General features: G+C 41.0%; 1 protein-coding gene and 1 long non-coding RNA gene across 6 annotated transcripts in view; both read right to left on the minus strand.

The window, feature by feature from the left end:
• The window catches only part of LOC145521810 (uncharacterized), a 33,453-nt gene extending 24,880 nt beyond the window's left edge, over window positions 1-8,573 (minus strand). Inside the window, exon 1 of the long non-coding RNA XR_014065709.1 lies at window positions 8,377-8,573. This is a non-coding gene — a long non-coding RNA (uncharacterized LOC145521810). The remainder of the gene's footprint in view (window positions 1-8,376) is intronic.
• Window positions 1-12,090, minus strand: part of KCNQ5 (potassium voltage-gated channel subfamily Q member 5) — a 600,369-nt gene that overhangs the window by 529,906 nt on the left and 58,373 nt on the right. The window lies entirely within an intron of this gene.

The following is a 12,090-nucleotide window of genomic DNA, read 5'->3' on the forward strand; positions in this document are numbered from 1 at the left end:
TTGAATATTTTTGAGTCATTATCTGATATATGACAATTGTTAATCTATGTCTAAGGAAAAATGAGGGATAAATGTAAATGTAATTTTCACTCTTTGAAGCCTACTTCTATATAACTCATGCATAGTACTCTAAATGATACTTCATATATACTATACACTGACATTCTCCTTATGAGTCAAAAGATGAAAAGAACTGCAAAATAAAAATAACAATAATAATAATAATACACTTGTACTATTGTGGCTTAAGACAGGGGTCTCCAACCAGTGGGCCCTGGACTGTTTCCTTCTATGAACTGTTAAGAACTGGGCCACACATACAGCAGGAGGTGAGCAGTTATCTTCCAGGAAATTGGTCCCTAGTGCACAAAGGTTGGGAACCACTGGCCTAAGAAATCTAAGCTATCAGGCTGTTAGGCACTTTTGGCAACAGGAAGATGCCTGGTCATTGCTAACATCAACTTTTTACATTGTTTAAGTTGATTCAATGCAACTATGTATGACAAGCTATTTTACTTAAGCTTTGTCCACAACCTTTGTCCACAAGCCTATTTCATGAAATACAGTTTAGCAGGAAGGTAAGGCCAAGAACAAACAGGAACTAAAGCACAAAGAATTGGAAGGAGGTCAAAAATTTAGGGAAGCAACTGTAAATTTGAGTAAGATGAAACTATACTATTGAGCATAAGAGTGTGGCTAAGTATGTCTGTGCAGCAAAAAGATTCCATAGAAAAAGCATGTTTTCCCACTTTTGCAAGATATTGCAGCTAAATTTTGAAATCCCATGTTACAAATTTAATCTCGTACTCTTTAACTCTTTAGTAACTCTTGAAATTAAAACTAAATCAGTTACTGAATCAGATACTGTCAACTTACTACTGGGTTTGGCTGTTTTTCATTTTTCCTTCAGCACTGAAGTTGAATCAAAGACAGTTGTTTTCCAAACTTGTGTTTACCAAAGGGGAAATGTGTGGGGAGGGATAAATTAGGACTTTGGGATTAACATACACACATTACTATATATCAAATAGATCATCAACAACGACCTACCGTATAGCACAGGGAAATCAATATTTTGTAATGACCTATATGGAAAAAGGATCTGAAAAAAATGGATACATATGGATGTAAAACTGAATCACTTTGCTGTATACCTGAAGCTAACATAAAATTGTAAATAAACTATACTTCAGTGTAAAATAAAATAATCCATACAAAATAAAGCAGTATTCATAGTGAAAAAATGGCTGTTTTCAACTAAAACAACTAAATATAATTAAACTACTTAAAAACTCTACATAATATCATTGAACTGTAGTGCATTTCTTGTATGTAAACTTTACCTCAACAACATTAATGACAAAAAATAAATATAATAAGCACAGATAAATAATTTGCTCAACACTTCATAAACATGGAGGACTTCTCTGGTAGCTCAGTCAGTAAAGATTCTGCTTGCAATGCAGGAGATCCCGGTTCAATCCCTGGGTCGGGAAGATCCTCTGGGGAAGGAAATGGCAACCCACTCCAGTATTCTTGCCTACATGAGTATATACAGAGTCTTTGAATTCTTATTTGAACACAACTTCTCAGCGGCTGTAAAGTCAGCACCTCTGAAGTTTCTCTCTCCAATGAGACTGGAATCCTGAGGTGTGGACCCGTCCCAGCTAGTTTGACTCTGCTGTCAAAGATACTGCTCTGGAACCTTCACCTACTGGGATACTGCTGTCTTTCTGAGTGGATGCTCAGAGCTCTCACCTGGCCTCCCTTGGAACAAACCATTACAGCTGTGAGAGGCCAGGATGAGCTTGGGGATGTCCCCTGAGGCTGAAGAACATCTTTCTGCTGTTTCACTTTTCCCTCATGAAGGCCCACTTCATTCACGGGGAGCAGACTCGATTTGAGGTCCACTGCCTTCCCGTCTCAGCCTCACTCGTTCTGTCACAACCACTGACATCAGAGATCGCCACACATTTGCAGAGTTGATATTCCAACCAGAGGACTCCAGGGGCCATCTCTAGACTTTAAACCTCAGAATTAACTGTTGACAGACCATCAGTTAATTAAGTTCTGGCTTCAAGTAGCTCGAATGAGCAAAAGATGTATAATGACTTAATGAGACATTTTTAACAATCAAAACCCTTCAATTATTTTTATTGCTATAATGTTTCTCTCACTCTAAAGAATTGTTTTCAATTTATGTATGTCCTATTTTTACATGAGATATTTCTGGAGGTGATAGTATTCAGTAACCTTATAGTTTTGGCAACTCAAGGACACTGAGAAAATATGCCAAGAGATTAAAATTTTTAAAGGCTCACTTTTCAAACATATAATTTTTTCACTGCTGCATACCATTGAAGCAACAGATGGATAACTATAATAAAATGTAAATATTTTAACATAGATAAATATGATGCAATTTTAATAAAGGGTTTGAAGAATGACACTGTGTTCTGAAAAACTCTTGTATTTCACTTGTTGCATACGATTATATCTCACCTATTCCAGACAACTTATCCAGAAACTTCAAGTGTATTGAATGTTGCTGAAAATCAACCATAATTTTAAAAGATCTAATGACAGGGATTATAGCTTTGCTTAGATTTACTAGAGGTCAAATATGACCATAGTCTATCTGTTACAACTGTGTTAACCAGAAAGGAATATAATGTGGAAAAAACTTTTAAGGGAAGTGTTTTCGGTAAAAGAAGGTGTGAAAAATGAAAAACTACTGAAATGAGTGAGCTATGTATCATCAGGGGCTTCCCTGGTAGCTCAGCTGGTGAAGAATCCCCCTGCAATGCAGGAGACCCTGGTTCAATTCCTGGGTCAGGAAGATCCCCTGGAGGAGGGCATGGCAACCCACTCTAGTATTCTTGCCTGGAGAATTCCCATGAACAGATGAGCCTGGTGGACTACAGTCCATGGGGTCACAAAGAGTCAGACACGGCTGAGCGACTGAGCACAATGACAGGGAAAATTGATGGCACGTGATCTGACACAATGACCCTCTTACATTTAATTGCAGGAAGGACATCACACTGTCACAGGGATAGTGTCACTTCTTTCAAATGTTATTCTGACCAGTATCTTCACCTGTGCTCCCAAGCCAGACATGGTAAGAAGAGCAAATGATGAAGTATAGACAGAAAGAAATGCTGGAGTAAACCCTCAGGTCCCAGTCTGGACTTGGACAATGGAGATAACAGAAAACTCTTAAAAGAGTCACCTTCATGACTCAAGTTACCTGGGAGGTCTTCAATGACCCAAGGAAGGTTCTGTGCTCTGCAAAATAGCTCTTATTTATTTATTTTGACTGCATTAGGTCCTCACTGTGGTGCATGGACTTTCTCTAGTTGCTGTGAGTGGGGGCTTCTCTTCACTGGGGTGCTCAGGCTCCTCAGGGTGGTGGCTCCTCTTGGTTGCAGAGCACCGGCTCTACAGTGCTGGCTCAGTTGTGCAGCACACAGGGTTAGCTGTCCTGCAGCCCGTGGAACCCTCCTGGACCAGGGATCGAACCCCCGTCCCCTGCACTGGCAGGCAGACTCTTAACCACTGGACTACCAGGAAGTTCCTAGGAGACATTCTTGATGTTATTTCTGAAACCTTTTTCTCTTGCCCCATTTTCTTTTTCATGCTGTGGGTTTATTTGGTTTGGGCCTGATGTATAAACAATCAGAATGTTGGAGGGACAAAGTCTATGCCAAGAAATGCAGCCCGAAGGGAGATGTTTTTAAAGCACCATGTAGAGGAGGAACAGAGCGATGTCTGGGCTCTGAAAATAATGATCTGGGGATGCGCAGGGGCAGAGGCAGGTCTGTATAAGGCAGGGATGAAAGTTTTTGGGAACTTTCACTATCTGTTAGAGTGAACAGAGTTTACCAGGCAACACAGGTAAGTAACACCTTGGGAAGGAACTTAAATGCTTGGTCACTGCAGCCCCTCGCTCCATGGAGTGGAGGAGTCTTAAAGTGGGTGAGAGGCTAGGGTCTCCTCCGTCAGGGACTCCAGGTATCGGGGGGCGGGGAGCATAATAGTCTCTGCTGGTGCAAAACAGGAGCTCCTGTACCTGACAGAGCAGCGAGCCTGAGAGGTCACAGGCAATGACCCTGGTCCGGAACTGGCTGGGGGTGGCGGCTGGGAGAACCAGTGGGCAGAGCAGACTTGCAGCAGATGACATCAGAAGGCTTTGTGTTGACATCCACTGTACAGGTTGCTATAAACTCCCTAAGCCTCAGTCTCATTATCAGTAAAATAAACGTGCTAAAAGCTGTCCTACAGGTAAGGTTTCCTCTGAGGACAGAAAGTGATGATTTGTGTGGACATGTGGGAAAAAAAAAGAGAGAGAGAATTGTTAACAACAATTACAAACCTAAGCTCCAGGCAACGTAAATCTGTACATTTTAACATGATCACTCAGTTCATCATGATTGTCACATAACTGATGAGCAGATACACAAACTGGAGACAGTTCAAAGACAGCCAAGTCCCATTAAGATGAGCCAGGTGAGAGGGAAGAGGGACGTGTCTCACTGAAAGCTTGAGTCAAGGTTCCCCTGGAGCCCGGACTCCAGCAGCGGATTGGGTGTGTGTGGGTGTCTCCTCTTCTAATCACAGGTCTCTCCCGATGGGGTTGCTGAGTGCCCAAAGGTCTGGAGGGAAAGGCTTGGCTTCCCAGCTCAGGCTCTTCAGCATGAGGGCTGGCTTCAGCTCTTACCATCTGCACGACCGCTAATTGCTCTTAATATCCCCGCTTACAGAGCTGTGATAAAGACGCCCTGCAGACCTGCTTGTAGCATGGAAAGCAAATCAAATGAAACGTGGCGAAGCAAGCCTTTTCCATCTGCTGCCTCAGTTCCAGGTGGACACTGGGAGGTCTGGGGTCCGGGTGGTTGGGGGGGGGGTTCACACTTGGTGGGGACTCATGTAGACGTGGGGCAGCCGTCAGCGCCTTCTGTCAGGACAGAAGTTGGGGCGTGGCCTCTCCCTTCCCCTCCATTCTCTTTGGCGAATGTGAGAAATTAGCAGAGGTATCTTCCTCCCAAAGGCCTTTTACCCTCTCCACCTTGGTATCCACCAATTAAAGAATCACCGGAGCTTGGAAGCACTTCCCACTCCATCTCCTTCCTTATAGCAAAGTCAGAGGCACCAGGGGTCCTTCACTCTCCATGGGAATCAGTTCAAACAGCTTATCTTCCTGGTTCCTTAAAGAGACAGACAATCTAATGAAAACAGTAAAGTTGGAGGGGTGTATGGGCAGTACTTTGGGGATGGGGCATTGAGGCAGCAAGGGATGAGGGAGGGACTGTCACAGCAAAGAGTGGTGAGGGCTCCTTAGGGAAGGGAGGTGAGTGGGTGGAAGAAACCGAGAGGGTTGGGGGTTGGGGTCAAAAGGAAAAGAATCCAGGTCCTGGTTTGTAAACGGGAAACAATCAGAGAATCAGAGATAGCAGAGCTACAAGTATGGACGATGGCGTCCTCTGAGGGCTTCCACATCGTATTAATAGTAGTTCCAGATAAGCGCGATCACCCAGCAAGCCCTCATGCCTGCTTCTCATCCTTCATGCTGGAGTTTCCCACACAGGCAGGACCTGTGTGTTCTCTGCGAGACCTAATAACCACACAGGTCACTCCACACGCACTGTGCTCTAGAAGCAAGCAACGAGATGAGCAAAGCTTCAGCACCAGTCCACGTTTTTTTACTCAAGCTCTTTGGCACACAATTAGTAAGCAGTATTTTTAGAAGCTTGTGATTTGCAGTAAGTAATTGTAGCCTAGAACTCTTTCTTCTATTGCCACTCGCTAAGCGCCCACTTAAAGTATCAGATCACGAAACTCACAAAAATTGAAATTTATGTTTCCTTTTGTGTTTTCTGGGAAAAATCCAACAAAGACAATGAGGGAAACATAATGCTAATTTCTACTCTTAGTTTCATAATACTACATTGATTATTTTCAGGCTAATTTGGTGCACAACAATTATAAGAGGTATTTCCTCTTATATTTGAGTTAATGTAGATTTTTTGTGGGGTGTGTTTTACAACCAATGAAGTTATACTATCAAACGTCAGGCAAAGGAAGGAAAAACAAAACTAACTTGCGAAGGCATTTTCATAAGAAAACAAATTCTCACATTCTCTTTTGCCTGAATATTGGAAGTCAGGGTTTTTCTTTCTAAAGTTATATTATTTTCATAAGCAAAGGCTGGAGTGGCATTTTCCTCTGGTTGCCAATTAGCACAGACTGCATTCTTGCTCCTAATCTTCAGATTTTTAGTATGAAAGATATGTATGACCCAAACATACATCAGCTGACTAATAAATCAATAAAATATCTATCCGTACAATGGAATATTATTTGGCAACAAAAAGGAATCACGTAAACACTAATCATGTTGCACCACGGGTGGACCTTGAAAGCAACATGTCAAGTAAAAGAAGCCGGACCCAAAAGGCCACATATTACATAATTCCATTTGTCTTATTAATAAATGGCCATTACAGGCACATCCTCACAGAGAGAAAATAGATTAGAAGTGGCCTAGGGCAGCGGCGGTGGTGGGAGTGGAGGGGAGGGACTGCTAACGTGTATGAAGTTTCCTTTTGGAATGACAGGAATGTTATGGATTTACATAGTGATGATGGCTGTACAACTCTGTGCGTACCCTAAAAACCACTAAGTTTTATACTTGAAAGGGATGAACCATGTTGGTATGTGAATTATATCTCAACACCCCACATGGAACATTCTTCCCTGTCATCGTCATGATATTCCAAAGCAAATATTCACTGCAAGCTTACCTTGTGGGGTTCAGTGAATTCTTGAGTGAGACTGCATTAGAAAAACAAGTTCAGAAATCCTTGTACGTAAATCTCAAGTTGGTTTCCATAGTTTTATCAACAAAATTTCCTGCCAATTTTGAAAAAAATTGCCTTGGGTGATTCTCTCCTTTTATTGGCTTTTCTCATAGGACAAAAGAAGTGCTTTGCATTTCTTGTTTGTTTTGGAATGAAGTGGAATAAAGACGGAATTAAGTATTATATTGTGTCACTTCCTGAAAGCAGTCAAAGATCAAATATGGACAATACCCAAAATGGGAGAAAAATAATTACTTAATAGCACACATCAATAAAAAAAAGACCTTGCAAATGAAATGTTATTCCAAAGACGTCCAAACACTTACTGGAGCATCACACACACATGCTAAGAAAATGCCAAGTTTTATTTTAGCCTTCTAACAAATTAATGCAATGAAATTTTCCAGATAAATAATAATAATAATGTAATTTTATTAAAAATATACACACGCATTATAAGCAATGTTCCTTTTTTCTTTCTTTTCTTTTTATTGAAGTGTAGTTGGTTTACAATGCTGTATTAATTCCTGCTGTATAGCAAAGTGACTCAATTATACATATATTAATATATACATTGTCTATTTTTTAATATCCTTTTCCTTTATGGTATACCCCAGTATACTGAATATAGTTCCCCATGCTGTACAGTAGGACTTCGTTGTTTACCCAGCCTATATATAATAGTTTGCATCTGCTAATCCCAAACTCCCACTCCTTCCCTCCCCTACTTTTTTATTTCTTAGTGTAATGCCTTTGGGGGTGCAATTAATACAAGCTTTTATGTATAATGTGCAGCAATGTGGCTTTAGGAGCAGAGCCCTAGGGTCAGGCTGATTTGAATCCTGATGCCTCCACTAATGCCCTTGAGAAAGTATCTTAATTTCTCTAGTCCTCAATCTCTCCATCTGTGAAATGAGGGTGAGGACACAGGGCTGAGAAAATTCAATATGATGATACATTTAAAGTGCTTAACATGGTGCTCGTTTTGGGTTGAGCTAATGGTGTTATCATCATCTTCATCTTTTCCTTGGCATAGCTTAATGCCCTTTTATAGGGTCATTTCTTATTCCAGTGACTTTTCTGATAGAATCCCCAGACTTCAGCCAGAGAAGCAATGACACAGACCAATTCAATCCCACAGGGAGACACTTTCTTCTGTTTTTCTCAAAAATTCAAATTGTAATTCCAAGAAACCACTGATCCTTTTTGCTAATAGGCCTTGAACCACAATTTCATCAAGTCTTTTTTTTCCATAAACAAAGCCAAACATAATATCTGGTTCATCTGATTACACACAGAGGAGCTGCTATCTGAGTACTGCCCTATCACAGACGATAATGGCAGTCATTACTCACCACCCGGAAAAACATCACCTAAAGAAGACATGTGGTCTCCATCAACGTAATGAAAAATGAAAAGGACCAAGCAAGGCTACCCCTCCCACTTCGTGTGTTCACGTCTGATGAACAGTTCAGTAGCGTTACAGCAAGTCAACACGTCGCTCCAGGATACTCACTGTGTTTTGCACATGGTGGGTGTCCAGAATAAATGTGGTCTTCACTTGAATTCCCTAGTTATTGTGCTAGGTGTCATAGATGCAAACTACGGTTAAAACCTGGTCCCTTTCCTAAACCTTACTCTGATATGTAGCATCTTCAGAGCAAAGCATTGGAAAGCACTTCAATGACAAGGTAAGGTTTAATCCAGGGAAAACAACTTCAGTAAAACTTTCTTGCCAGATACATTTATTCTCTGTGACATCACAAACAGATCACATTCCAAGATAAATTTAAGTAGTTTAGAAAAGTTTGTGGTATGCCAAAGAGCTAGTAATCTTTACTACAAGATGCTTCCCTGTCAAAAAAATTATTTTATGCTATCCTAACATCCCCATTCCTGAGGTTCCCCATTTCTCTGGGAACCATCCCACCTGCTCCATCCCTGGAGCTCCTCTCTTCAGGTGGTCTTAAACTGAAGGCTGGTGCTGGTGTTTCTGGAGGGAAGAGCCTAGAAGAGCTGGCAAGCCAGCAAGCCAGCTGCTGATGGGCCTGAAGTGAGTAACCCTCTGGCCTGTCACATGTCATAGCTGGGGAGTGGGGCCATGGAGACTTCGGAGACTAGTGTGACGTGTGTGCATCTGACCCCATGAATCAGGTTTTGGCCGAGCAGCTGTTAGAACACAAAAGGAACTGAGACTACAATACTGAACTAATTTGATTTAGAAGTTGAAGGAGATAAGCCTTACACATTTCAGAACTTGTGGAAACAGACACACACACACACACACACACACACACACAAACGTGTCCACAAACAGACACATACACAAATCAAACCAAAAACAAAGCTGGAAAGAGAAAATACTAACCAAAGAGCAATTGTACCCAAGACTGAACTACTCTCTGGTATCCAAAAAGTTGCTTTGGATTTAGGTCAACAAGATCTCCTAACATGCGGTTCTATGTATTCTATACCAGGCTTTTGAATGAAAACAAAGAGAAAGATTTAGACACATCAATTTCATCTCCAAATAAAAAAGAAGATTTGAAAATCAGAATTTGATGAGGAATCAGGATAAAGTCAGTGTAACAAAGATTTTACCAAGATTTTAAATAAAATGTCAGATTTATGGGAAGAAGCAAAAACAGGATACCAAGGAAAAGATGAGTGATAGAATTAAAAAAAAAAAAGTCATACTGGCTCATTAATGCCAAAACTGCAGTATAAAAAAAGAAATAGTAAAATTTATTTCTAATTACCAGAGTCTTATTTTCTATCGTGTCCAAACAGAAATCCTTATATTCTGTTTTAGTCTAAGAAAGTTTCAGATGCTTACTCCAGAAATTCACTTTGCAAACTACAGATACGGCTAACCTAGAGAGTATACGTGTGCTTAGTTGCTCAGATGTGTCCAACTCAATGATCCCATGGACTGTAGCTCACCAGGATCCTCTGTCCCTGGGATTTCCCAGGCAAGAATACTGAAGTGGGTAGCCATTCCCTTCTCCAAGGGATCTTCCCAACCCAGGGATCCAACCTGGGTCTCCGGTATTGCAAGTGGATTCTTTACTATCTGAGCCACCAGGGAAGCCCATATTGTACTACCTATTATACTATATATATATATATTGCTTATCTAGTATATGTAATACCATTTAATATACTAGAGAGTGTATTAAAAAGCAGACATCAATTTGCTGACAAAGGCCTGTATAGTCAAAGCTATGTTGTTGTTTTTTTTCCCAGTAGTGCTGCATGGATGTGAGAGTTGGACCATAAAGAAGGCTGAGCACTGAAGGATTGATGCTTTTGAACTGTGGTGTTGGAGAAGAATTTTGAGAGTCCCTTGGACAGCAAGGAGATCAAACCAGTCAATCCTAAAGAGAATCAACACTGAGTATTCACTGGAAGGACTAACGCTGAAGCTGAAGCTCCAATACTTTGGCCACCTGATGCAAAGTGCTGACTCACTGGAAAAGACTGATTTGGGGAAAGACTCAAGACAGGAGGAGAAGGGGGTGACAGGGGATAAGATAGCTGGATGGCATCACCGACTAAATGGACATGAGTTTGAGCAAACTCCAGGAGATAGTGAAGGACAGGGGTGCTGCAGTCCATGGAGGAGTCACAGAGTCAGATAGGACGTAGTGGCTGAACAGCAACAATGGCTACCCACCTGCTTCTTGGACTTGGCAGAAAACAGAACTATGCTGTTTCTCCTATGTCATCTATGACTCCACACTGACTCGGTATAATTGAGTTTATGATAGAGTGAAATATTTTATAATGGGGCCTTTATTCCATTACTTCATGAGCGAGAGAGAAAAAAAACAATATTTCAACAATTCAGGCAAAAACAGTGACACTTTTCCATGTTTTGGATGTAGTGCATCCTCACACTTGTCTCCTATTCCTAGTTCATATGCTCAGAGGTGGCTGTGGGCTCAAGAGAAGAGCAGGGAGTAACTAACCCTTTCCCTGAAGTCTAAATGGCATGGACTAACTCAAGGCAGGTTACTCAGCTCCCATCAGCAACCCTCATAGTCAGAAGATCTTTATATGAGGTAGTAAAATCACATCTACCAGAGCAGCTGCAAAGACAAGAGGTTCTGAATTTATGTAAACCATTACATAAGGAGCAACACAGTTTCAAAATCAATAAGAGGTTCAGAACTGTAAATATTTTAAACACAAAGGAAAGATTACCTGAGTAAACTAAGTTAGACTGTCCAGCGATTCACTCCCTCAATTCCAAAGTGGATCGATTCTTTGAAGCCACAGATCTCATCTCATAAAATCACCACCCTAAAAATTGACAGTATGAGGCAACAGGAATATAAAACCCTAAGGCTTAGTTTAAAAGAATCTACGGTGGAACACAGGAGATAAATTCCACAAAGGCAGAGTGTCACAGGGGGTCATTCTGGAAATATGTGACACAGACCTTCAGAAACTGCCAGGAAAGTTCACAGTCATTACCTCACTGGCAAGTCTCACCACTGTCCAGCCGCTCAATCTGAACCACTGATGGTCAGCGTCAGATGGCTGTTGTCTGTCTGTGTGGAAAACAAGGCTGGAGGGCCAAGTGCAGGACTCAGGGCCTGAACTGAGGGCTGAATCAGTGGCCCACAGACAAGACTGACTTTCCACAGCAGAGTAGAAGGCACAGAGTTTTAATCTAAATATTACTCCAAGTCTAGGATAAATTCACAGAACTTAGATCTCTTTCTTCAATTCTCCCTGAGAATAAAACTTTTAAGTGTGCCAGATGATAATTTAATCATTTATTGTATTGTCCTTGTTAGGAAGTATAATTAACTTGAAAATTTAACAGGTAAGTTCCTAGCTAAGCTTTATGTGTCCTTAACAGTCTTTTGGATATTTACTGCTAAAAATCAAGGGGTTCCCAGGCACCAATATATAATGACTTCTGGGAAATATAAACAGAGAAAAAGGCTTCTTTGGTTTCGGTTTGGGTTTTTGTCCCAGAAAGATCTGAGCAAAACAAAAAATTACTACTGCATTTTTTTAAGGATTAAACTACAGTACCTTTCATAGCAAAAGATATAAAGTACAACCAGAAAACAACTTTCTTCAAAATAGTCTCTATGTGACATCACTTAAAGTACAACTTGTAGTAGCACCCGTCCAATTACGGTCACACACAATAAACAGAACTAGAAACAGTTGACAGCAAAGCCTTACTTAGATCGTCAAAGGACAACTGGCC

Source organism: Giraffa tippelskirchi, chromosome 9 (assembly GCF_054371585.1).
Source record: "Giraffa tippelskirchi isolate mGirTip1 chromosome 9, T2T-mGirTip1v1.2.pri, whole genome shotgun sequence".
In the NCBI taxonomy this organism is placed as follows: domain Eukaryota; kingdom Metazoa; phylum Chordata; class Mammalia; order Artiodactyla; family Giraffidae; genus Giraffa; species Giraffa tippelskirchi.